Source organism: Dermacentor albipictus, chromosome 5 (genome assembly GCF_038994185.2).
Source record: "Dermacentor albipictus isolate Rhodes 1998 colony chromosome 5, USDA_Dalb.pri_finalv2, whole genome shotgun sequence".
Classification (NCBI taxonomy): Eukaryota; Metazoa; Arthropoda; class Arachnida; order Ixodida; family Ixodidae; genus Dermacentor; species Dermacentor albipictus.
In genome coordinates, this window is record NC_091825.1 from 170,364,118 (window position 1) to 170,390,072 (window position 25,955).

Consider the following 25,955-nt stretch of genomic DNA (forward strand, 5'->3'; position numbering starts at 1 on the left):
TATGGCTGTCAGCGATTCTACGATATTTAGTTTCTTTCATCACAAAAGTTTGGAATCCTTCCACCTTCTTAAAGTCCTCTGGAAGCTTTTGGCACATGCGTGTGCAGGCCATAATACTTGCGAAGCAGCCGATGCGGCCGCTGTATCCACATGATCCCTCACGCCACATCATGCCGACAGTGGCGCCAGCTTTTCCAGTGGTGGAGCTCGCCCACAATATTAAAAAAAGAAACAAAAAAGTGCTCGGCAAAGATGTAATGTCAGCAAGATAAGCCTGGGCTGCTATGTCTCATTCTTTTCATAACATGTTGGCGAATGAGAGGCATGTATTGTTGGGGAAAAAAATGTTATGCTCAATGTTGCAGCACATATTGTCTGCTATTGATATTTCTGCTGCACATTTAGAGTTCAGGTGCAGCAGTAAAGGCTTTGACACAAGTTGAGTAGTCGTCGGAAGCAAGGAACGTTATGGAGACAACAGTGCTTACAAGGACTTCTGCAAATATTGTGTGAATGAACAAGGACACTAAATAAACACATAAACAAGCCCCATTAATGCTCTCGGATCCTTGAAATATAGAACGTATGGTTTTATGATGAAAAAAGAAATTTCTGTTTATGTATTCAAACAAGGCAAAGAGGTTGCAAGGAGATGAACATGAACACTTCAATTGAGTAACAGAGGTGAGCAAGGGAAGCCTCAGTCTGGAGCCAACATTTCAGCAAGCAAACATATTTGTGAGGGCCATGATGAAGACAAGCTCCTACACTGAGGCTTCCCTTGCTCGTCCACTGTTGATTGGCTGAATGTTAAGCCAAACTTATTCCACAAGTATATTTCAACATCTCTTTGTGAACACACTGTGCTCAGCTTTATATATCATCTGCTGTTTGAAGAGAGAAAATTTTTTTAGTGATTTGTCACGTTTGTGAAGTGTGGCCAATTGTGTGAGCTTGCCTTTTCTAGCTATCTCTGATGTTACAGTGCAGGGCTAGTATCGATTTTGTGCTAGCCGTGCATGAACCGTGTAAGAGTGACTGCCAGAGATTCAGTCAACATGAAGTATCATTTCTTCAAAACTGCACTGAGCACTTTTGATCGGTTCAAGGTTCTTTGCATTTTCATGTAACAATTATTGTTGTGAGGGAGCATGTGATACTTGGTGTTAATGCCCACCGAGCTGAATTACAAAGATCAGATGACAGAATTTGTGCATTAGCAAGTAGGAGCTTGCTACATTTTTCTCTTCTAATTGTCACAGCTATAATTACTAGAAATAGAAAAGAAACAACTTCAAACTCAACATGTTACTTCTCAGTCATAAAATGGCCTTAAAGCAAGTAAGCATGTATGTCAATTTTAGCATTGCCACTAGGTGTGATACAAAACTGCAGATTGCTGCTTTCCTGATAGGGCTCACATCCCTCTAATCTGGTGAACTTGCAAGCATTCATTCTAGGGCACATCGTTCAAGAGGACCTGTTGTCATTATGGTGACCATTGCACTCATGGCTTGGTGTGGGCAGCTTGTAGACCAATAATCTCTCTTTTGTACATTTTCCAGAAAAAGAAATGATGAAGCTATGACACACCTGCAATAAAAAAAATGGTGAAACAAAAGTTAGTCCAATAAATGAACAAATGACGTTTCTAGGTAGAGTGTTTAGAAACATCAGAAACATACCCTGTGAGGATTCTGGCCCTTGATGTTACTTCCAGTGGAGACAGATTCACTGTTGATGTACTTGATTCACTGTTGTATGTCCAGAGACAACAGAGTCCAAAGGGCTGAACAAATATGAGCAGTGCCTTGGAGGTTGGAGTCGAAAGCAGAAAGCCTCAATTATTATGGTGAAAATGCGGGTGAGATTGCTATTCATGTTCTTCTAGAACAGTACACAAAATGCTCCTTGACCGAAAAGCACACAACACTGTTTTGTGTGTGCATTTCTTTCAATATTGTCCTTGCACAGCCGCTTAGTCAAGCCTCGATTAGATGACAATTGTTTCTGCCAGATACTGGTAATAAACACAGTGATTATATTGTTTCAAATGCCATAAATCTAACTGTATCACCGGAAATACATTTCAAATAATGTGCAGTGCATTTATCGCGGTGTATCCTTTATGCAGAAACAGCCAAAACTATTTATTATTTATGCTGTGTTCCATGTTAGGAATTTTAGCTATGTTTATAAGTAGTTCAGCCGCTCATATTGACTCGTCTCTGGGTGTAACAACATGACACATATGCGCAGATATGCATGTTTTGCTACATTTTGATACTATTTCATATCAGTGATGCACCTTTTCCACAATATTTGACGATAACCACGATCTGCGGCTGTAGACATTACGTAAACAAGTGCACCGCTTTGATAAATCTGACGCAGAAAGCTGCGCTCGAAGACTTCTCGAATATGCGAAATGTCTAAATAATGTGTAAAAATAATACAAAACATGATGTCCAAGTGCAGAAATCAGCGACAAATTCCAAGGCAGTCGCGTTGCCAAACGGAACTCAGCGTGCCTTTATCGGCCGCACTGTTTGCAGAATAGCGTACTCAGGTCTGCTCACCCAGTAGTCGGTGAGTGCTACATGGCTTCCAAGAACGACATGCTGTCCCGAAGAAGGCATTAATAATGATTCGTGATCCATGAATTGCACAACCGACGCACACTCAACGTGGGCGTAGTCGCACAAATCAACCAGCTAAAGCCCCTAGGTCCCTTCCAAAATGTTTTCAGCGGTGTGCTGCAGAGGGAAGCACAGGAAAATGAAAAGGGCGGATTCCGTTCGATGCTGAGTGCATCAGGTAGGGAATCTGATAGCGTCAGGTAGGAGACTGGTTACTGTGATGTTATTGGGTGCAGGATCACTCCAGAAAGAGGCAGAAGCAGCACGCAGAAGCACAAACACACATCAGGCATGTATTGACGCACGTAACATATAGAAAACAGCACACACACGCGACAGTTCCCCAAAATGACTCAGACGACATGCAGCTATATACACGTAACAGTCAATTAATTATAATCGGCCTACAGTTCAGGCGAAAGCGCGTGTCGCCGTGTCGGAGACCTCGTGGAACCGATGTCGGCCAGCGGGGTCAGACAGCCGTGTCGGACGGCCGGGTAGGATATTTGGGTTGGACGGCCTTGCGAGGCTCTGGTGCACCTGCGCAACAGTCGATATACGGGAGCCTCCGCGTGCCCGGTTTGCCTCCGGCGGGGTTTGCGCTCGGGAGCCCACAGCCGCAGTCGCCGGGTCACGTCCACAGCTGACGGGGTAGCCCTGTGGCCGCTCACCCGAACGCTCGATCGCCCCGATTCAGGACCGCCAGCCCTCCTATACCAGTTGCCCAGCGGAATAGCGGGGCGAGGTGACCTCTCAGCGGGCGACAGCGTTGACTCGGGTGTGGCGTAGTGGCGCGGGCGGCGACAGCTCCTATGGGCCAGACGCCCAGCGAGGAAGCTGTTTGTTGTTGTTGTTGTTGTTGTCCTTAGAGGCCGTGGCACATACCCACAGTGGGGGATTGGCCAAGAATCGGGCGGTTTAATTAGGTGCCTAAAAATAATAATGATAACAAGGGAGTTAACAATTTGGGCGTGTGAGTTTAAAAGTAAACGTTTTGTGTTTGGAGAAAAAAGGAAATAATCAGATCAAAACCGGGTATAAGATAATAATAATAACAATAATAATCAATAAAAGATAAGAAATTAAAAAAAAAGCTATGGTTGGGAGGGAGAACGATCAATCTAACATGGAAATCGATTGGTTTCAATGAGGTAATTTTGGATCGCCAAGCAAACATTTCTGTTGCTGAACCCAACAATGGAGGCTCCAAAAGACAGGATCACAGGCACTGATAAAGTTAAACCAATAGAGCGAAGCGGGATTTCGAGTAGTCGTTTTCTTATAATAGAAAAACGTCTGCAAGACAACAAGAAATGGTCGATTGTCTCCGCTTCGCCACAGAATGAGCATAATGGTGAGGGGACCAGACCAGACCTGTGGAGGTAGAAGTTCAATGCAGGTATACGGCAGCGCAGCTTCGTGATAGACACTTCAATTTTCCGTGTTCGGCAAAAATCTCTGTTCCAAGGGTGCAGGAGATGTCCGTAATCCGCAGAGTTAGTAATTGCGGATCCTGACACTGACTGTATAATGATACTCCTGCGAAATCTAGCTGCAGTAACATAAGCAGTCAAAGGGCAGCAAGGAAGAATCGGGCCACTTATCGATGCCTTGGCTAGAGAGTCTGCAATTTCATTAATGATTAGTCCTTTATGGCCAGGCACCCAAATCAAACGCACGCTTCTCAAGTAAGCAGGTACCAATGATTGAAATGTCCTCATCACGCGAGAATCACTAGAAGCAGTAAGGGATGAGCACAGTGATAAAGAATCAGTGACTATCACGGCTGACGTAATTGATGGTCCTAATTTGCGTAATGCCAGCACCACGGCCATGAATTCGGCTAAAAAAATCGGTATGAAATCTGGCAGCCGAAGAGAAAATGTCCAATCGAGAATCGGGGAAAAAATTCCTACACCTGACTTTTCTTCACATTGTGAAGCATATCTGTAGCAATTACAACGTTTGTTTGAAGGTTTTTAAGATGATCTTGCAATATACCGTCTAGAATATGGTGTGGAAGTAATTTTGCATGATTAGGAAAGATGTCATCAAATTGAATATCCGTGGCAACAGCTCTGTCGGTAATAGGAAGAACATCGCATATGCGCACGCCCAAAGAGTCAAGTAATTTTTGCACAAATATAATTTGCGGATTATGTAGTCGCGGCCAGATGACACCGAAAAACAACGCAGGTTGTGAAATAAAGATTATTTGGGGATGACGCAGTGGTGATTCGTAAATCCTTAAGAACGTCTGCACCGTCAAAAGCCGGAACCTGCACGGAAGTGGCGGAACACGGGATTCTAGATAAAGAATAGAATTTGCAACAAATTTAGGAAGACCTAAACACAGACGTAATGCTTCTCTTTCTAAGAGGATTAGAGGACGGGACATGTATGCTGGAGCTCCAGAGAAGAGCACGCAACCAAATTCTAATACAGGGCGAACGTACATCCGATATATCATTAGGAGTGTATCTCTTCTCAATCCTATTCGACGACTGCTCAGCCTACGCAATATGCCAATTGCACGGGTACCTTTCCCAGTCAAATGATCGATGTGTGAGCGCCAGTTGAGAGAGGCATTATAAATAATTCCGAGGTATTTAACAGATTCCACCTGTGGTATGTCTTCAAGGTGGTAAGACAATGAAATGTGCACTATGTCACGTATCGGAAATACAAGAACAGCACATTTGCTGGCATTGAGGGTGAAGTGACTAGCATCTAACCACCTCTCCAGATCATAAAGGTAAGTTTGCAGTCGTTGGTATAGCGTGTGGATGTCGTTTGCAGATGCAAAAAACGCAATATCGTCTGCATAAACATAAGTAGTTATTTCTTGATGACAAGGTATTGTGCTCATGAGAATATTAAAAAGTACCGGGGAAAGAACTGAGCCTTGCGGTACGCCTCTCGTTTGTTTGTGTCTAGAAGAAGAAACGCCGCTTGCGTAGCAATAGAATTCTCTTTCTCCTAAGAATGACCGAATCCACGCTACTATATACCCAGGAAGACCACAGGAAGTTAACCGATTGATCAATATTGTGTGCTCCACAGTGTCGTATGCTTTAGCGATATCGAGCGTCACTAAGGCAGCGTATTGCCTATGACGTCGAGCGAGTTGTATTCGGCTTTCTAAGTCGACGTGGGCATGCCAGATGGAGCAGCCGGCCCTGAAACCAATCTGACAGGGACTAAGAAGGGAATTATCATTAACAAATTTCATGATGCGACGGTGAAGGAGTCTCTCAATGAATTTTACTACGTTTGATGTAAGCGCAATGGGCCTAATGTTCTCTAATACATACCTGCCTTCTTGTTTCTTAAGCATCAATATTACCTTGGCAAGCTTCCAGTGCAACGGAATCCATGCATATTTAATTGAATAATTCACCAGGTCTAAAAGAACGCTAGGCGATTCCTGTAACAATATTTTTAACATTGCATTTGTGACGCCATCAGGGCCAGGGGCTGAATTCGGTAAACATAGTGAAGTCTCATTTAGTTCAGCTAAGGAAATTGGAGTAAAGTCATCCCAAGGACCTAATGTAGAATGAATAGCCGGAAGCCTGGCCGTAAATCGATTTTCTAAGCCTTCGGCAATCCCTTCTAGGGAGGCGCTCAATTCCTGCGGGGTCAAAACAATTGAATCTAATGTTAAGGGTGTTGGTAGCACCTTTCTAGCTCGAAGGAATGAAAATAAAGCACGCTTATTTTTTGAATTAGATAGATAATCGTAATGTCTAATATCGTATTCCTCTTTGGCTCGATTAACAGTACGCTTAAATACACCAGAATAAAACTGATAATTTTTCCAATTGGTCGGGCACTGATTATGCAGAAGCGTTTTCCAAGCGGCCTTTCTTTTTCTATAGTCCCGCGTACACTCATTATTCCACCAACGACAAGCGGTGCCTTTAGCCGAAGGGATGACAAATTCAGCTTGCTTCCGGGAATCCTCTAGAATTGAGCAAATGGTTGAAGCGATTTCCTTATCATTGGCATTGGCAAGTTTCGAAACGGCAGAACACAAGAAAGTCTTAAATTTCGTATGGTCCATAAATGTGCATGACTTGTAATCTGAAGATGTTATTTGACAATTGATTTCAAATGACATAGGAAGATGATCGCTGTTGGTTGCTGATTCAACCGCTACCCACGACAACACCTTGATGCCAGCGCTACAAAATGTCAAATCTAACACTGAACGGAAGGGTCCTCTAACAAACGTTACTTGTCCTGTGTTCTGACATGAAAGGTGACTATCAATAGTCCACTCCCAAATTCGCTTACCACACAAATCTGTTTTTTGTCCCCACGACACGTGATGTGAATTAAAATCCCCTACAAACAAAATTTCTTTTCTACATGCTGCCACAGCCCTATCAAGTTGACGCGTACATTGCACACCGATGGGGAAATAAGCATTTATAATTGAAAATGGATGGTATCCTGGGAGACATAAATCTATGGCCAAAATTTCACAGTCGCAGTCCATGATTTGAAAAGAAATTTTTGCCTTGTGACAAATTTTACTGGAAACAAGTATCATTAATCCTCCACCTCGCGAGTCTCTATCTAATCGGAAGGACCGAAAACCTTTTAAATGAAAATTTTTCTCTGGTGAAAGCCACGTTTCTTGAAGAAGTAAGATATCTGGATTGAATTGAATAGATAGGCAAGATAAATCTGTTGAAGCTGAGAATATAGAACGACAGTTCCACTGCAGCACTTTCAACTGTCCAATGGTGTTGAACGCACAGCAGCGGCAACTGCCGCCTTTAGAATACTTTCTGTAAGCACAGGAGTTGGTTGACTCTTTTTTGATTTTGGTTTCATAGTTTTTGAAATTGGGGACCCCATACGTTTGGGAGCTCGAGTGTCAAGTTCCATGTCTGTGACAATAACAGTGTCTGAATAAGAGGGCTCAGCCTCGCGTGTTTGGACTAGCGCAGTAGTGTCTGTGGAATATTCTTCAACTGTGGAAGGCGTCTCTACCTCGTTGCTAGGCGTTCGAGGTGTGGCGTTAGATACTGGGAACTGCATTGGTGTCCTAGTTGGCTGCATTATTTGCATCATGTGACTGGAAATGATTTGCGCTAAGCAGTCAGAGAGACTGGATATCAATTTACCCATCGCTTTAGCCATTGCTTTTTCCACAGCAGAGTCGATTGCTTCTGAGAGGTTAAGATCCATGCTCGGAGTGTTGCGCGCTGTAACACCAGAGTATCCGAAGGCCCTGTCTTTGATAACTGAAATTACATCTCTTCGGGAGCAACGACGGCGGTCGATTATTTCAAGAATTTGTATTTCTTGAGCGCGAGCTGAGCAGTTCGAATAGTCTGCTGGGTGTTCTCCCCCACAGAGGCAGCACTTTTGAGATTGAGTCGAGCATTCACTTGAAGAATGACCATCCCCACAGGTGCGGCAACGCAAGCTAGACTTACATCCTCCTGCACTGTGCCCGAATCTCCAACAATTCTTACACTGGATTGGACGTGACGCAAGCGGCTCTACACGGAACACAAGAGGCCACACCTTTATTTCAGATGGACATGATGTGCCCACAAACGTTGCAATAACAGATTCTGTCGGAATCCTCTCGTTATTGGCCAGTCGATTGCAACGGTAGATGGCAATGACGCCTGCTGCGGATAGCTTGTCCAGGGTTTCAGTAGGACTTAATCGGGAGTCTACGCCCCGTACAAGACCCTTGGTGCACGCAAGGTGAGGCGGAATAAAAGCACTCACCGGGGTGGAAGCGAATGAAGTGCATTTCAAGAGGTCTTCTACACAGGTCTGGTCGGGTGAACGACACACTATACCTCCCCGTCCGAACGCTCGTACATCAGTGATGGTCTGGAAGTGGTTAGACGTGGCCTTGAGTGCCTTCTGTACAGCCTGAGGATTCGTGATCCTGATGGAGCCTCCATTGGTAGGCACAAGCGCCACAGGAATGGTGCTGACGCCACTGCGAAAAAATAAATCTATGGGCAATTCATTAGGTGGCAGGGATGCTGACCAGGCGGATCGCGCCTGGCCAGGAGAACTGGTCGACATCAGCTCAAGACGGCTGACGCAAGGAATGCCAATCAACCAGGAACTAAAATACGCTTATTGAGACACCTTAAACCACCCGATACTCAGCCAAAACACCACTGCAGGTCAACGAAACGGTCTCTCTGTCGAGGCAAGCAGGAACCAGGGACAACCAGGGACGTCCGAAGGTAGACGTGGAACCTGGTAGACGTGGCTGCAGCCCAGGTCTACCAGGTCAAGAGCAAAGATTCTTCGTCGTCAACACCGAGCCTCGCGCACTGCTCATGCCACGGGGCCACAAGCCACTCTCTCTCGCGCCACGCTTTTTAGGTGTCGATGATGATGATGATGATGGTCCTCTTCACCACCGCACGGCGCACTGTCTTCATATGTTTATGCTTCCAACTTCCGCGTACCATATATTACCACAGTTACATCCCACCACTACATGCTGGATCATCTCCTCTAGCCTCCCACATCACGAACACAACGTCTGTAAATTGACCGTGAATCTCACGCACCACACTTGTGTCCCGAGTCCAGCGCAACACACCTCTGCCAGCTAGTAGCCTGCTTCCTAGGGAGTTATCACAGCAGTCTTCGTTTTCGATGGACTGTTTCTTCGCAATATATAGCTCCAAGCGTCGTCTTTTTCTTGGCCACTGGCATCCACTCCGCAGTCTCGGCGAGCCGGACCATGTCGCGAACCTTAAGAGCTGAGTGTCCCCTGTGTGATCCCTGTGCCATCGGGTTAACAGTCAGGAGGCCATATCACCCAGGCTCCGTTTTCTTTTCTTCAGGCGGTTGGAGCAGCTGGCATAGATGGCATGCGTCCACACCTGGCGGGCAAGATAGGCTTCCGGTAACCAAGAGAGCCTCAGTTCAAATATACATTGCGTCGCAGCCTCCCTCGCTACGAAAGTGGAACATACCAGTTCACCCTGGATGGCCTCCACTGCTACGTGCTTCTGCACATCGAGGACAAGCCTGCCAGCATCACGTTGGCGCCTCTTAAAGAACTCCCTCGTTCGGAGAACAAGCACAGCACCGCGTTACCACGAGTACCAACACAGCCACCATCTTCCAAAGGCCCCTCACCCCTTGGTACCCACTGAACGACCAAAGAGCCTGTTTACCCAAGACCCTTCTGCAGCACACTGCCTTCACCCTTATCTGCTTCTTTTGCTGGAGGAGGTAGTTTGGGGCCGCACTAAGGTAGACGCCCAGGTATCTTGTTGCATCCGTCAGAGACACACTGCTGCCTTGCAGAAACCACTCTGGTTAAATTTTAGGAAGGATCATTCATCGCGTTGCCGTATATGTCCAGTAATCTCTGCAGGTCTTCGGCACTGCCCGCCAGAAGAGCGATGTCATCAGCGTACATCAAACACAGGTATCTGCTGAGCTACCTGCTGTCACTGTACCCTGCGTTGCAATGTGAAACCACACTGCAATGCCTCGAGCCTTTGGGCAACACCCACCAGGTAAACCATAAACAGGAGTCGGGACAGTGGACACCCCTGGTGAAGTCTACGTCTGATGGAGATGGGGATTCGTTGCGTACTGCCCCATTCCACCTTTGCCGTCAAACCAGTATACATGGCTTCAAGCAGTTGTGTATCTGCTAAGCTGAGGCCCATTTCCCACAGTATCATCCACAGGATGGGCGTGTGCATGCTATCATACGCTTTTTTGAGGTCCAGAAATACCACATACAATGGGCTTCGGGTCAGCTCAGCAATTTCTGTGCACTAGGTTATTACACACAGATTGTCTTCTATACGCCGCCCAGGGCAAAAATCCATCTGGAGCTCTCCCAGGACACCTTTCCACTCAGCCCAGTTCTGTAGTCTTTGTCGTACTACCTGGGCACACATCCTATAAAGGACCTGTGTGACTGCAATTGGTCTATAATTAATCAAGTCTCTTCTGTCTTCTGCCCCTTTGTACAGTGGTATCACTCGGGTCATTATCTATGCCACTGTAGCGCTCACACGTGATGCCGGCCGTTCCCATTCCCGGGCTGTTGGTGCTCTCCGAAAGTCCGCCTCAATGTCTTGCTTTCCAGCACTAAGTAGGAATTGGTACGCATCTTCCAATGGGATCCTGCTGGCTTCAATCTCCTGTGGTTTATATAACCTGATGGCTGCTTGAAGTTCATTGGGCTCTGGAGGGCCTTGCAGAGCCTGTAACCACTGGTCCATAAGAGGCGCACAGTCTTTTCCAGTAACTGCATCCGTCTCGGGGGCCACTCTGAGTGACTGCTGCAGTGGCTGCCTGTTCCCAGCCTTGATTCATCTCCAGAACTTCTGTGGTGCCTGTCTACCAGCTGTCTTAAGCTCTGCCATAAATGCTCATTGAGATGTCAGATCTTGGACTGCACGAGCACTGCTGCCTCTTGCTTGCATGCGGTATATTTAGTCCATGCCTGCGCTGTAGCTTTCAAGTTCCTAGTTTGACATGTGTGGCAATGTACATGACTGGCCTCTCGCCTGTCACGAATTACTGTGGCGACCTCAGAGCACCACCATGCCTTCAACCGGTAATGACCTTGTGTCCTGGTTGCCTGCATTTTCAGAACCGCCGTGAATGTTGTGATCAAAGATTCATAAGAGTAAATTGCAGTGGTCTGTAATTCCAGCTGAGCAGCCAACTCCTCCAACATCTCGCCTAGGCATCGTACAGTGGTTACCTGCTGTTGCGCCCCTTGCTTGGTACCTCTGCCAAACATGCATAAAAAATAGTTGTGGTCACTTCCCAGATTCCCACAGCCATCCTCGTCAATAGTCATGGCTGTGAGCTCACTGTACAGCCCCTCTTACATCAAACAGTAGTCGATGGTTGACTGCTATCTCGCACAGACCCTTGACTGCCCCTTGACATTTTTCCGTCTGAATGACCACAATCAACTGGTGTTGTTCAGCCGAACTTAACATTCGCCTGCCATTGGTCTGTTCGACCATCCAACTCCTCGACACGGGCATTAAAATCACCCAATACCAGGATTTCATAGCTTGCCTTGAGATCTGCAATTTCATTGCCCAGGCAGGTGCATATAGTGTCATTCTGAGTGGCCCGAGTGCCCGGCCACAAATACACCACTGCAAGGGCTACCGGTTTCCCTGCTAGGCTTCCAGTCAGCCACATATGCTCCCAGCACTCATGGCGGATGCGGAGCCACTGCTGCGCCTCTGTCGACAAGCATCCCAAACCCCCACCTCTTCATTCCTCTTGTTGCCGATTGGAGCCCTCCCACAACAGCCCTGGTGCATTTGGTGGAGCCTCATCATCTCAGAGCTGGGTCTCTTGCTATTGAAAATATGATGACCTGGCTATCCTGCATCTCCTTCACTAGTTCACCCCACTTCTGCTCCCTCCTTGCACCTTGGAGGTTGTGGAAATCGACCGTCACACCTGGCTATGTCAACCCATGACGGTGTCTCTTATGTCGTCGGTGTTTCCTCCCGAGGTTCTATGCTGTCTGTGGTTGGGGGGCAGAGAAGCTGACATTCACACTGTTCCCATTCCGGTCGACTACCACTACATCCCACACCTGGCTCAATGTTTTTTCCCCAGTTGTACCAAGATCTGGCCGAGTGCATGGAACATCCGTAGATGTGTGCCGGGGTTGTTCCCCTCCGCATGCCTTCCATGCTTTCCACTCTTCCTGACGTGGTGCCTGGATAAGGACCACGTGGGGGCATGCCCAAAAAAACTCGTGCTCGACTTCCCAACTGGGAACCAATGGCTCGAGCCACCGCAGCCGAATATGTGTTGCCTTTCTGGCCATGTCGAGTGGCGAACCCTGTCATTGTTATGAATTCCACTTTAGGCCGCAGGTCTTGACATACTCTGCACACAAGCTCATTCCACCATTGGCACTTCCCCTGTACGATTTGGTCCGCTTGTGGAACTTCCGGTATGCCAAACACCAGGTAAAAGTGCCATGGGAATTCCTCGACTCACTGCCGCAGCTTCTCTCTGATGTACTGAACCTCAGCCTTTGATTCCACCCCATCCAGAAGCTCTAAAAGTCCTTCGTGAAGAACTACCAAACTTTGTTTTTCCTGCTGCATGTGGGTCTCCTGCCGCAGCTTATATATTATGGGGTTTAACGTGCCAAAACCACTTTCTGATTATGAGGCACGCCATAGTGGAGGACTACAGAAATTTCGACCACCTGGGGTTCTTTAACATGCACCTAAATCTAAGCACACGGGTGTTTTCGCATTTCGCCCCCATCGAAATGCGGCCGCCGTGGCCGGGATTCGATTCCGCGACCTCGTGCTCAGCAGCCCAACACCATAGCCACTGAGCAACCACGGCGGGTCTGCCGCAGCTTCTCGGCTGCCTCTGTGAATGTCGCCCTCTTCTTGGTATAAAAGCCGACACAGTTGTCCTCTTCCGTTACCTGGCATACCGTGGGCTTGAGTTGGAAGGCATTGGCATCTTCAGCCGCTAGCACTGTACGAGAGCATCCTGCTCTGCCTTCACATGACATGGTACTCGACATGATGATGACGATAGATACTGCACTTGCAGTTTCTGTTTCATGCGAGAGTTGCGGAGCTGTTACTTTTAGCCGAATTGGTAATACTGATGTTCCTCGGTTGTAAGGGGGAAAATAAACTATGTGTGTTATTCTGAAATATTCGCTGTATTGAAATTCGCAGTTCTGAAATATTTTTACATTGAAATTATAGACAATATGGCAGGAATTTTTAAAATATTCGTAAATTTGAGAAATTCTTTAATGTGGGGTTCGTAGTGATGACATTTGACTGTATATTCATTTCTAGTGATCAAATGTCGTCAGCACTAACCAACTATAATGTGTACCGAAGTGGCTGATGAAACATTATTGGAGCTCTTTATACAAAGTATGACATCTGCCGCTGCACATGTGCAGTAGAACAAGCGACTTTACATTATGCCCTCTTATATTTAAGAATTTAAGGTACAGCTTAAACAAGTGCAGCAGTTCAGCCTAAGCACACACTAAGTGTGCACAATGCATTGCAGTCAGCTCATTTCGTTCAGCCATTTTCAATGTTCGAGCACCATGCCTGTAAATAGTTTATTTTTAAAAATTTAATTACCAAAGTACCCACAGTGCCTTCAATAGGCAGGGGAGGGGGGGCTTTTGAGAACATCACTAAATATAGCACACTTGATATTCAAATAATGCAAATAGCACAGAAAAATAACAGGCTATGACTTTGACAGAATTGTAGACTTAAAAGGCAGGAAAGGTGCATTCATAATGCCAACCCAAGTGAGAATGGATACTACGCAGACAAACGACCCCGAACGCACGGCAGCACAGGCGATGGTGGACATCACGGCCTCACCACTAACAAGCGCCCTATCATTGCTACAACCAACTGCCTTCAAGTCAACGGACAGGCACGGCACAGGGGTCCGTCGGTTTTGTTCTCCCAACTCATTCGATCTACTCAACCCCAGAAAACAGCCATAAGCAACAGTAATTCTGCCCCAATAATGATGCCACACTTCCAAGCAGTATGGAGCTCCCATGCAGCAGAAGCTGACAACCGTCCATGGCAGCAGCAGCGAAAATGTACCAAAATTCAAGCATCAAGTTTGAATACTCCTCCGCCACCTACGACTTGCACACGCCAAATGGTCCTGCTCCAACCTGCTGAGTGTTTCACCGTGTCAGAAATACCTCACGGAGCGCTACAGGGTGTTGTAGGCCATTGAAGACCATATGACAACCTGTAAAAATTGTGTGCAGGCGACATGCTGGCATTAACGTCCTCAGTGGCCATCACTGTCGAGATATACCAGCACCAGTTTAATTCACCGGCAACCATCTGATGGTGCGTTAACAAGAAAAAAAACCACTGTTGCACTCCAGGTTTGCCTGTCTGAACTGGCTGCTGTGTGGCATGACCTTGAATGTTCTAATATAGTACCCGAGAAATTCAGGTCCCCAAAGCTGTGTCAACTGCCACAGCTTGTCTCACCAATAAAGTAACAAATTACATGTACGAGGTTACTGAAAAAAGTTATTGAATTACAGTGACTGTTACAGAGCAAAAAAATGTAATTGGTAATTTACAAAATTACCAATAAATTTAATAGATTACAAGAATGAATTACATGTAGTTTAATTGTTATGTAAAAGCCTGCTTATATGGAGATGATAATGTGTGATCCAAAATAGCCACGCCACAGCTCGCTGAGCATGGCGTGGCTTGCAATGGTGATCTGCAGCAAATTTCATTTCCTAGAATTGAAGTGTATGGTGCCCCATATTTGCCTTCTGAACATCGCTATTGGAAATGACAAATAGAACTTCAGCATACTAGAAGCATACTAGACCAGGAAGTCGAAAGCTTTTATGAAGACGTGGAATCGGCGATGGGTAAAGTCAAGACAAAATACACTATACTGATGGGCGACTTCAATGCCAGGGTAGGCAAGAAGCAGGCTGGAGACAAGTCAGTGGGGGAATATAGCATAGGCTCTAGGAATAGCAGAGGAGAGTTATTAGTAGAGTTTGCAGAACAGAATAATATGCGGATAATTAATACCTTTTTCCGCAAGCGGGTTAGTCGAAAGTGGACGTGGAGGAGCCCGAATGGTGAGACTAGAAATGAAATCGACTTCATACTCTGCGCGAACCCTGGCATCATACAAGACGTAGACGTGCTCGGCAAGGTACGCTGCAGTGACCATAGGATGGTAAGAACTCGAATTAGCCTAGACTTGAGGAGGGAACGGAAGAAACTGGTACACAAGAAGCCAATCAATGAGTTAGCGGTAAGAGGGAAACTAGAGGAATTCCGGATCAAGCTACAGAACAGGTATTCGGCTTTAACTCAGGAAGAGGACCTTAGTGTTGAAGCAATGAACGACAATCTCATGGGCACCATTAAGGAGTGCGCAATAGAAGTCGGTGGTAACGCCGTTAGACAGGAAACCAGTAAGCTATCGCAGGAGACAAAAGATCTGATCAAGAAACGCCAATGTATGAAAGCCTCTAACCCTACAGCTAGAATAGAACTGGCAGAACTTTCTAAGTTAATCAACAAGCGTAAGACAGCGGACATCAGGAACTATAATATGGATAGAATTGAACAGGCTCTCAGGAACGGAGGAAGCCTAAAAACGGTGAAGAAGAAACTAGGAATAGGCAAGAATCAGACGTGTGCGTTGAGAGACAAAGCCGGCAATATTGTTACTAATATGGATGAGATAGTTCAAGTGGCTGAGGAGTTCTACAGAGATTTATATAGTACCAGTGGCACCCATGACGATCGTGGAAGAGAGAATAGCCTAGAGGAATTCGAAATCCCGCAGGTAACGCCAGAAGAAGTAAAGAAAGTCTTAGGAGCTATGCAAAGGAAGAAGGCAGCTGGGGAGGATCAGGTAACAGCAGATTTGTTGAAGGATGGTGGTCAGATTGTTCTAGAGGAACTGGCCACCCTGTATACGCAATGCCTCATAACCTCAAGCGTACCGGAATCTTGGAAGAACGCTAACATAATCCTAATCCATAAGAAAGGGGACGCCAAAGACTTGAAAAATTATAGACCGATCAGCTTACTGTCCGTTGCCTACAAAGTATTTACTAAGGTAATCGCAAATAGAATCAGGAACACCTTAGACTTCTGTCAACCAAAGGACCAGGCAGGATTCCGTAAGGGCGACTCAACAATAGACCATATTCACACTATCAATCAGGTGATAGAAAAATGTGCAGAATATAACCAACCCTTATATATAGCTTTCATTGATTACGAAAAGCGTTTGATTCAGTCGAAACCTCAGCAGTCATGGAGGCATTAAGGAATCAGGGTGTAGATGAGCCATATGTAAAAATACTGGAAGATATCTACAGCGGCTCCACAGCCACCGTAGTCCTCCACAAAGAAAGCAACAAAATCCCAATAAAGAAAGGCGTCAGACAGGGAGATATGATCTCTCCAATGCTATTCACCGCATGTTTAAAGGAGGTATTCAGAGACCTGGAGTGGGAAGAATGGGGGATAAAAGTTGATGGAGAATACCTTAGCAACTTGCGATTCGCTGATGATATTGCCTTGCTTAGTAACTCAGGAGACCAATTGCAATGCATGCTCACTGACCTGGAGAGGCAAAGCAGAAGGGTGGGTCTGAAAATTAATCTGCAGAAAACTAAAGTAATGTTTAACAGTCTCGGAAGAGAACAGCAGTTTACGATAGGTAGCGAGGCACTGGAAGTGGTAAGGGAATACATCTACTTAGGGCAGGTAGTGACCACGGATCCGGATCATGAGACTGAAATAACCAGAAGAATAAGAATGGGCTGGGGTGCGTTTGGCAGGCATTCTTGAATCATGAACAGCAGGTTGCCACTATCCCTCAAAAGGGAAGTGTATAACAGCTGTGTGTTACCAGTACTCACATATGGGGCAGAAACCTGGAGGCTTACGAAAAGGGTTCTGCTGAAATTGAGGACGACGCAACGAGCTACGGAAAGAAGAATGATCGGTGTAACGTTAAGGGATAAGAAAAGAGCAGATTGGGTGAGGCAACAAACGCGGGTAAATGACATCTTAGTTGAAATCAAGAAAAAGAAATGGGCATGGGCCGGACAGGTAATGAGGAGGGAAGATAACCGATGGTCATTGAGGGTTACGGACTGGATTCCAAGGGAAGGGAAGCGTAGCATGGGGCGGCAGAAAGTTAGGTGGGCGGATGACATTAAGATGTTTGCAGGGACAACATGGCCACAATTAGTACATGACCGGGGTAGTTGGAGAAGTATGAGAGAGGCCTTTGCCCTGCAGTGGCCGTAACTAGGCTGATGATGATGATAATGATACTAGAAGTTACAGCTTGAGAGATATTGTAAACAAACATTAGGAAAACTCTGACACAATATTATTTGCAACTTGTTTCGGCAGTAACTAGCATATGTAATGTGGTCCTGTACAAAAGGTTGAGGGCCAGAGACTGCATTTTCTCAACTGTTTGCCCGGATGGTCTCGTTAGAGTGCCTGGGTATTAGCTTTGTCTTTTGGCTCAAGGTGATTTGAAGGTCGCCGACGTGAGCTAGAAGCGTTTCATGCTTAATATCGGTCTTGCCACGAAGGTTGCGGCCACCGCGGTCGGGGCAAGTTGGTGTAGGTATGGTGTACTGGAATAGAGCACTGTGTCATCCGGGGGTGAAAACCTGACCTTTTTTGCAATGACTATCTGGGGTGCTAGAGCACTCTGGTCGACTACTGCAGTGCCATCTGTCACTGCAGCATGAAGTCATTGCAGGCAAGCGGGAAAAGGATGGTGCTACACAGTGTTTCCATGGAGGTCATGCATGTCCATGCGAAGCTTGCCGATTTCCTGCTGCGGTTTTTCTGGCCGCATTCGCACATTGTGTGCACGGCAAGCGTTGGTTTTGTAAAAGTCCCAAATATTGCTAAACGGGTTCGTACATCATATTCTTGTCTTGCTTTGGTGCAACTCGGTTCGAGTATGAAGGAAAAGGACAGGTGACAGGATAAGCGCTAAATGGAGGATGTGCTCATCCTTTCAACTGTCCTTTTCCTTCATACTCGAACTGAGTTCCGCTAAAGCAAGACAATAAAAGTCTGTTTATCTGTCTTTTTACAGCAAGGCTGTTTATGCGGACCTTGTGCCGTCGTCGGAGTTCGCTAAAGCTATCATCACCAGCAATGGCTCGAGCGGCGTCGCCGTAGTCTTCCACAGCTGGCTTTGTTGCCGCTTGTCATTACAGCGTAGAATTTCACTTATCTTCTGTTGTCGTAATGCGGAGGTCACATTTACGGGGGTATGAGCCATTGCTTAAAGGGGTATGAGCCATTCATTGTCTTTCGTGACAGAGAGATGTAATTTTGAAGCACAAGGCTGTGATTGTGAAATGTAAATGCCGTCATCTGCCATCAAGTACAAGCACTACACGATGGTCTTCAGACAAAGCACTGCAAGCGGCAGGAGCACTACGCAGTGCACACACAAGAGACAACTCAAGATCATGCGGTAGAGAGACAACACAAGACCAAGGAAATACATTACACACAAAATGAATAAAAAACAATCAGATGGTTTTCATTTCATGCCAAACCTTTCTCTCATATCAGTGGCACGAAACAAAGGGGCGGAGCAACTTGCACGCTAAAAAAAGGCACGGCAATACAGAAACCTCACGCTGGAAGAACCGAAAAAAAAAAAGGATAATTAGAAAAAGGCACTAAAGCATGCGCCAAACTCATCAAGGAGATCATTATCATCATGCTTACTACGCGAAGCAAGCAAAAGCGAAATGAGGTGAAAGTGAAACAAAATATTTACAATATAAACAGCTTGCGAAGTTTGACTTCCATGACGCGAACGCTCGGTAGCTTCGCTGTTCCACCACCTTCACTGACTAGAAGGGGCGGTGATTTTTCTTTTTTTGTGCATCGAGTTTCCAGCACAACGATTAGAACAACTGCAGGCTCCTTCAGATCGGGCACATTGATAGCATTGGCTGTAATGTTGCCCTTCGGCGCACTTTTGCAGAGCGAAATAGCCAAACGATGGTGGCTACATTCGTCACAGAGCATTTTTTTTTTCCTTCAGTGAAGCCGGGCGCCCGCTTTTCTGGCTGATGCAACGTACAAGGAATCCCGTGAAACCCACCAGACACCTCACAGGTGCTTATTCTGGACCTTCTCATCCTCGTGTGTCTCGAAATAATGATTACAAAAATATATGCATGCTTACCGAACGGAACGAGCAGACGAGTATTTGTCTTCTGCAATCAAAACGCTGAGCAGACGATCAGGAACGCTGCATGATCGGCGGTTGGAAACGAGCAAGCTTGGAAGCATGCTCGGAAGCGATCGATCCAGCATATCGTACGTAATGGAATGCAAATATGTATAATTTTCTGGAAGCATTGGGATTCAAAGAATATGGAAGTATTAATGGAAATAACTGGTCAGCATTCGAGCTAAGTGAAACACATTTAAAAAAAAATTGTCTTGACAGGGAAAAAGTATATATATATATATATATATATATATATATATATATATATATATATATATATATATATATATATATATATATATATATATATATATATTCTTAAAATATTTCAATTTTAACTTATAGGTTTAGTTTGAACCTAATATCGACAACCAAAATTTGCGCATGAACTGTACATCGTCATAACATAGAATAAAGAACAAATAATGAGCTCACGGTGAGCATAAGCAATGCGAGTGAATCACATCATTAGTCTGCCACTGCGTACTTATTTTTATGATGCAATAGCGCGGTAACACGCTAGTTTCCTGGTAGAAACTCTATGGCTAGTGCAACCCACGACCTACTCGAACTCCAGAGCTGCACACATAACCGACTTCGATGGGAGTCGCCTGCGCCCACTCTCGTTCAACCGTCGGCCGTTGATGTCGCTTTTATGACCTGTTCGTCTGCTACACTACGGTTGACTGGGACGGCGTTTTGTCGTGACGAACTGCTTGCATAGTTGACGATTTTTGCGAACACAGTGACAGTGATATCAGAAGGCTTTGATCGGTCACCTGGCTCCAAAAATTGACTGCCTGAAAGTAAAAAAAAAAAAAATGTCGGTTTAGCCCGCAAACCGTACATATCTTTCACATGAAGTCACATTGCTTGCAGAGTTCGTAAAGTTCAAAAAAGTTTCATTGTATACATTGTGAAGTTCGCTTATGCGCTTTTTAGAAAGTGGAAACCACCGTAACGTTCGACGACAGATCGATTACCACTCATTTTAATTTTTACAAGTAGCCCGTGAATGTGTCGTAAGCGCAAAAAGAGAATTACGCATATAGCTTCACTGCGTATGTATCTTTCGCATCACCGTTGCATGCTGCCCCCGTACCACGCAGAAAAGCTAGCTATAGGCAGTTTGAAAAAGAATTCCGTGACACAATTGGCCTGCAGTGCAGCACGTTTTAAAGCATTGGGGTTGCTTTTGCAAGCTTTCAACTCACCTAGTCTTCAAACAATATTAAAAAGAAGCTATGCTCACGTTTCCTTGAAACAAGACTCGATCAATTTCCTGCATTTATTGGGCACAGGAATCACTTGTGAATACTTTTATCAGATCATCTGCCTTTCATTACCGCACAGCAATAAATTCTAAATCTGAATGTCAAGCTTTAGCTCGGGCCCAACTCCGACGCGGCCTATTCAAATACATGTAAAACGCAAAAACGTTTTTCTGAGATAACCCCTGGACCGATTTTGATGAAATTTATTGCATTTGAAAGAGAAAGTTAAATTCTAGTGACTGTAGGGAGCGGAATTTCGATTTAGGGCTTGAATTCTAGTAAAAAGATTTTCAAAAAATTCAGAAGATTGAAAAAAATAGAAGCACGAAGTTTACAAACTAATAGCTCAGCATCAAGAACAGATATCACGGTTCTGTGAACGGCATCCGTTAGGTCATTAAAAGCGGACAAATTTCATATGTCATTTTACATCTTATGTGAATTTGTTGCGTTGTTTACAAGGATTTTGCAAAAGTTGTAATTACATAAATATTAAAAATTTTAGATTCATGTGTAAGATGTCAAATTTGTCCGCTTTAGATGTGCTATTAGGCACAACTCACAGAATTGCAATATCATTTTTCCTTGCTGAGTTACGGAGTTGTAAACTTGATAGTTTCGTTTTCTGAAAATTTGCGATTTTTGTCATTTTTTAATAAAAAATTGAAGCCGTAAATCGAAAATTCGAAACCAACAGTCACTAGATTTTAAGTTTTTCTTTTAAATGCAACAAACCTCGTCAAATTTGGTGCAGTAGTTACCGAGAAAAACGAATTCTCCTTTTGCTTTGCTTGCTTTGCTTTAGACTTACTGCGTAGCCAGGGGCGTAGCCAGGGGGGGGCTTATGGGGCTTCAGCCCCCCCCCCCCCCCCGAAATTTTCTCGTGCGGTCCATGCACCGCCTACCAAAGCTACCCTCGGCACCGAAAATCACTCTGGATTTTATCTAGAATGTCTTTTTCACGCTCGAAAAGACATTTCACCGCAAACATTGCGAACTGGGGCTGGATTTCACGGTTCCTCCATGTACCGGGAGTCACATAGCGCAAGCAGCCCCATCCGAGCACAAAGTTTCAAGGGCGTTTTGATGGCAAAAGGGCTACACGCGGCATCTCGCGGAGGCCGTAGAATCTACGGAGCGCATGGATTTCAATTCGGAAACTTTATGGGTATAAAGTTCCCACAAGCTTTTGATGTGAAAAGTGCATTGACATTTCCAACGTTGTGCTTTAGATTTTCAATTGCGGAACTTGATGGAAAAAATGCTGTTATAAACATTTGACGCTAAAGGTACACTGATTTTCTAAAGTCTTACATCGGAACATACAATGAGACAAGCCAAATCAACACACTATCAGACAAGTCGACAAAGCACACAGCGAGGTGCGATAAGACGAAGCGTTGTGGTGGTTCTTTTGTGGCGTCATGTCACATAAAAAATATAAATTTTTTTTTTCACCTACGCCATAGCATCCATGTCGAGACACTAAAGCCAGCCAAGGTAACTACGTCCTTATTTATTTTATCTACATTGACTTTTATTCGCAAGGACACATTGAGCCTCTTCAATTTTTTGGTTGTCGCAGCCCTAACCGTGGGCTGCCAGAGCTAGCCAGAGCACATACGTTTTTCTCGTGTTACTCCGACCACCGCGCGGCGCACTTTGGTGCGCGTTCGGTTTGTTCTGGCGGAGTGGATTTTCGCCTGGCAGAGTTTTCGACGCTTTTTGGCTAGCAGACAACAAAAAGAAACAATGGTCGCTCGCCGCTGTCACTATGGGGACTCGACGGATTGCACCGCGTTCGCTTGAGCGCAACCTCTCCGGAAAATTTTGTCTCGCTCGTGTAGAATTAAATTAAATTATGGGGTTTTACGTGCCAAAACCACTTTCTGATTATGAGGCACGCCGTAGTGGAGGACTCCGGAAATTTTGATCACCTGGGGTTCTTTAACGTGCACCTAAATCTAAGTACACGGGTGTTTTCGCATTTCGCCTCCATCGGAATGCGGCCGCCGTGGCCGGGATTCGATCCCGCGACCTCGTGCTCAGCAGCCCAACACAACATCCACGGCGGGTCGCTCGTGTAGGATGCCGAGCAGTATGCGTATGGTTCTTTGTGGACCAAGCGTTTCACGTTTTCTTCGATATTCTTTCGGTAGTCCCATTACGTGCCCACAGTAAGCATTCGATTGTGACCAACATGCTTTCCTTTGCGTTTTCTCATTCCCGTGACCCCGCCCCACAATAGAAAACAAGACATTGTTGCGGGGCAGCAAATTGTCGCATGGCGAAAGTTCGATTTTCTTACCTCTTCTTTTGCGGAAAGTTTTGTGCCACGGGACGCTTCAGTTGCCGACTACTCTTATTGTATTATTGCGATAGCAATTATATGGACACTCCAGGCGCATTACTGCCGTTGCCGTCACCGTCGCCCTCATGTTTTGTATAAAGTCCGAGGGCGATAACATCGTGACCGAGCGCCGCATGCTGTATGTGCGAGTGAAAGCGTGGGGGGGGGGGAGGGGGTGGAATGGCTGAGCTGACGATGGTGACTCAATCTTGGGTGCGCAAAGGAGAAAAGCGGGGAGCAAGCGCGCCGCCTTCCTTGGCGCGCGATACATCAGGGGCAGTGAAGGGAGGAGGGTCGGGCCTTAGGATCCTGTGATCTGTGATTGTGCAAGATGTTTGTTTGCCTTGTTTGACGAATTATATACCGTGACGTTTTTCTTAGATACGTAGATTTTATTGGAGACTTATATATATGTATTTAAATACTTTGTTGCGAGGTTTTGTGTATACGTGCAGTGAACTTTGTTTACAGTGATACTTTTTTGGGCCTTTATCAAGCCGTATTTTCGGCTTTGCGTATTCCATTGTAGCTTCATATTTTCTAATGAACGAGGGCGAGTCAAATGAAAGTGAGCCAACCAACTCCGCGCAATAATGGTTCGGTCCATTATCTGCGAGGCATGCGCGTAACACACAGGTATCTCTCATTTACAAAAGTGACACGCGGTGTGAGGATAAATGCTCTTTAATGTTTCATACACTGGGTTAAACATGGTTGCATGACATAATGGACACTCCAAACGTTTAACAGCGTGGTGCCATGAAGTTTTTGACAGCTGAAGGCATTTTTACAAAAAGAAAATTAGTCGCCGCATGGCTGCCGTGTACGTTGAACATTGCATTTTCATTGGCCACTGTGAAGCGTTGGAGCAAACGGTTCAAAGAAGGACGTGAAAGTTACAAAGATGATTACCGGCCCAAAGCCATCCTGCAATCACCCCCCAACAAAATTGCAAAGGTTGATGAGCTGTTGAGACAAGCACGGAGGATAAGCATCAATGAACTGGCAGAGCGTGTGAACATCAGTCACGGTCCGGATCACACCATAATTTATAAACATCTCGGTTATCGGCTCTTGTGTGCGCAATGGACGCCCAAGATTTTGAACCACCGCCAGATGACGGAGAAGTTCGGCGCTGTCTTGACTCATCTGATCTGGTATCACAATGAGGGTGACGACTTGTCTGCAATTGTGATCAGGGACGAACCATGGTGCCACTATTATGAGCCTGGGACACGACGGCTAAGCTTACAGTGGGAACATTCGAATTCATCACGCGCAAAGAAAGCAAAGGCCGTCATTTTTTTTTTTTTCGATCGTCAGGGGCCATTACTGAGAGATTTTGCTAACTCTTGAGAGGCTGTCATTTTTTTCGGATATTGTGAAGCGCCGGAACGGCTGCGTGTCGCAATCAAGAACAAACGACAGGGAAAATTGACGAATGGGATCATCTTGTTCCACGGCAATGCCCGTCCCTACGTCGCTGATGTGGTTAATACAAAACTGGCAAAGCTCAAGTGGGAAACGCTGAAACATCCGTCATACCACCCAGACTTGTTGCCTTGAGGCCTCCACATTTTGGGGCAACCGAAAAAAGCAGCTCAAGGGAAACAGATTCATGTCGGACGATAACGTGAAATAGTCAGTTGCTGACTTTTTGAAACAGCAACCCAAGGACTTTTATGAGACGGGAATCACGCGACTCATTAGTCAATGGGACAAATGTCTAAATGCTCATGGAGACTACTTTAATATGAAGTACCCCATTTCTCATTGCTCACTTTAATTTGACTCGCCCTCGTATGTTTCGCAGAACTGCTTTTTATACGTGCTCTCTGGTGAGACTATAATTTCGGTGCATTTACTCACAATACACGACCGGTGACAGCTGCTCCTGCTTAATACATTGGAACAAATGAGAGCGTCATCGAGATTTTTCACTGGCCGTTGAATATGCATAAGAATGTAAACACAGTTCTTGAATGACAAAGTTTTATTAACATATTCGCCCTAAACTTGTTCATTTCATGGCCTTTACATTTTTTTATATCACCGGCATGCTGTACTTTGCTGGTTTCGGACTGATACAATTCTAAAGTTCGTGTGATATTTTCTTTACTTATTAAATACAGAAAAAACATGGAATCATTTATATCAGTTATTTTGTGCACAATTTTTGGCACATACTAGTATGTTTTACGAAAAATACATATTTTACTTGTTTTGACAGTGCGTAACGTTCAAGAATTCGTTTGCAACACTTTTGGCAATGGCAATGCAATTATTATTCATGTATTTCATCCCTTGACAAATTGTTCAAGAGGAAGCGTTAGCTCGGGCCCAACTCCAACGCGGCTTATTCATGTACATGTAAAACGCAGAAACGCTTTTCTGTGATAACCCCTGGATCGCTTTTAATGAAATTTGTTGTATTTGAGAGAGAAAGTTCAATTCTAGTGTCTGTTGGAAGCGGAATTTCGATTTAGGGCTTGAATTTTGTTTAAAATATTTCGAAAAATTCGAAAGTCCAAAAAAATATAAGCACGATGTTTACAAACTAATAGCGTTGCATCAAGAACAGATATTGCTGTTCTGTAAACGTCGTCTATTATAACAGTCAAAGCGGACAAATTTGGTATGTCAATTTGTAGCTTACGGGAATTGGTCATGCATGTTGTGTACAAGGATTCTGCAAAAGCAGTATTTCCACAATAGTAATTTTTTTAAGATTCATGTGTAACAATAAATTTTGTTCGCTTTAGATGCATTATTAGGTGCAATTCACAGAATTGTGATGCCAATTTTTATTGTTGATTTACAGACCTATAAACTAGATAGTTTCGTTTTCTGAAATTTTGTGAT

The 25,955-nt window shown here is 45.1% G+C and overlaps 1 long non-coding RNA gene across 2 annotated transcripts; it reads right to left on the reverse strand.

Annotated features, from left to right (window-relative positions):
• Window positions 1–1,332: 1,332 nt before the first annotated feature.
• On the reverse strand, window positions 1,333–19,947 carry LOC139060247 (uncharacterized). 2 transcript variants are annotated; one of them, XR_011514728.1, is made up of 4 exons: window positions 19,905–19,947; window positions 19,422–19,587; window positions 1,686–1,810; window positions 1,333–1,593 (listed from the first exon to the last, which is right to left on the reverse strand). It is a non-coding gene; the product is annotated as an uncharacterized lncRNA (long non-coding RNA). The 2 variants fall into 2 exon arrangements; XR_011514727.1 differs by lacking the exon at window positions 19,905–19,947 and having other exon boundaries at window positions 19,422–19,671.
• Window positions 19,948–25,955: the final 6,008 nt, after the last annotated feature.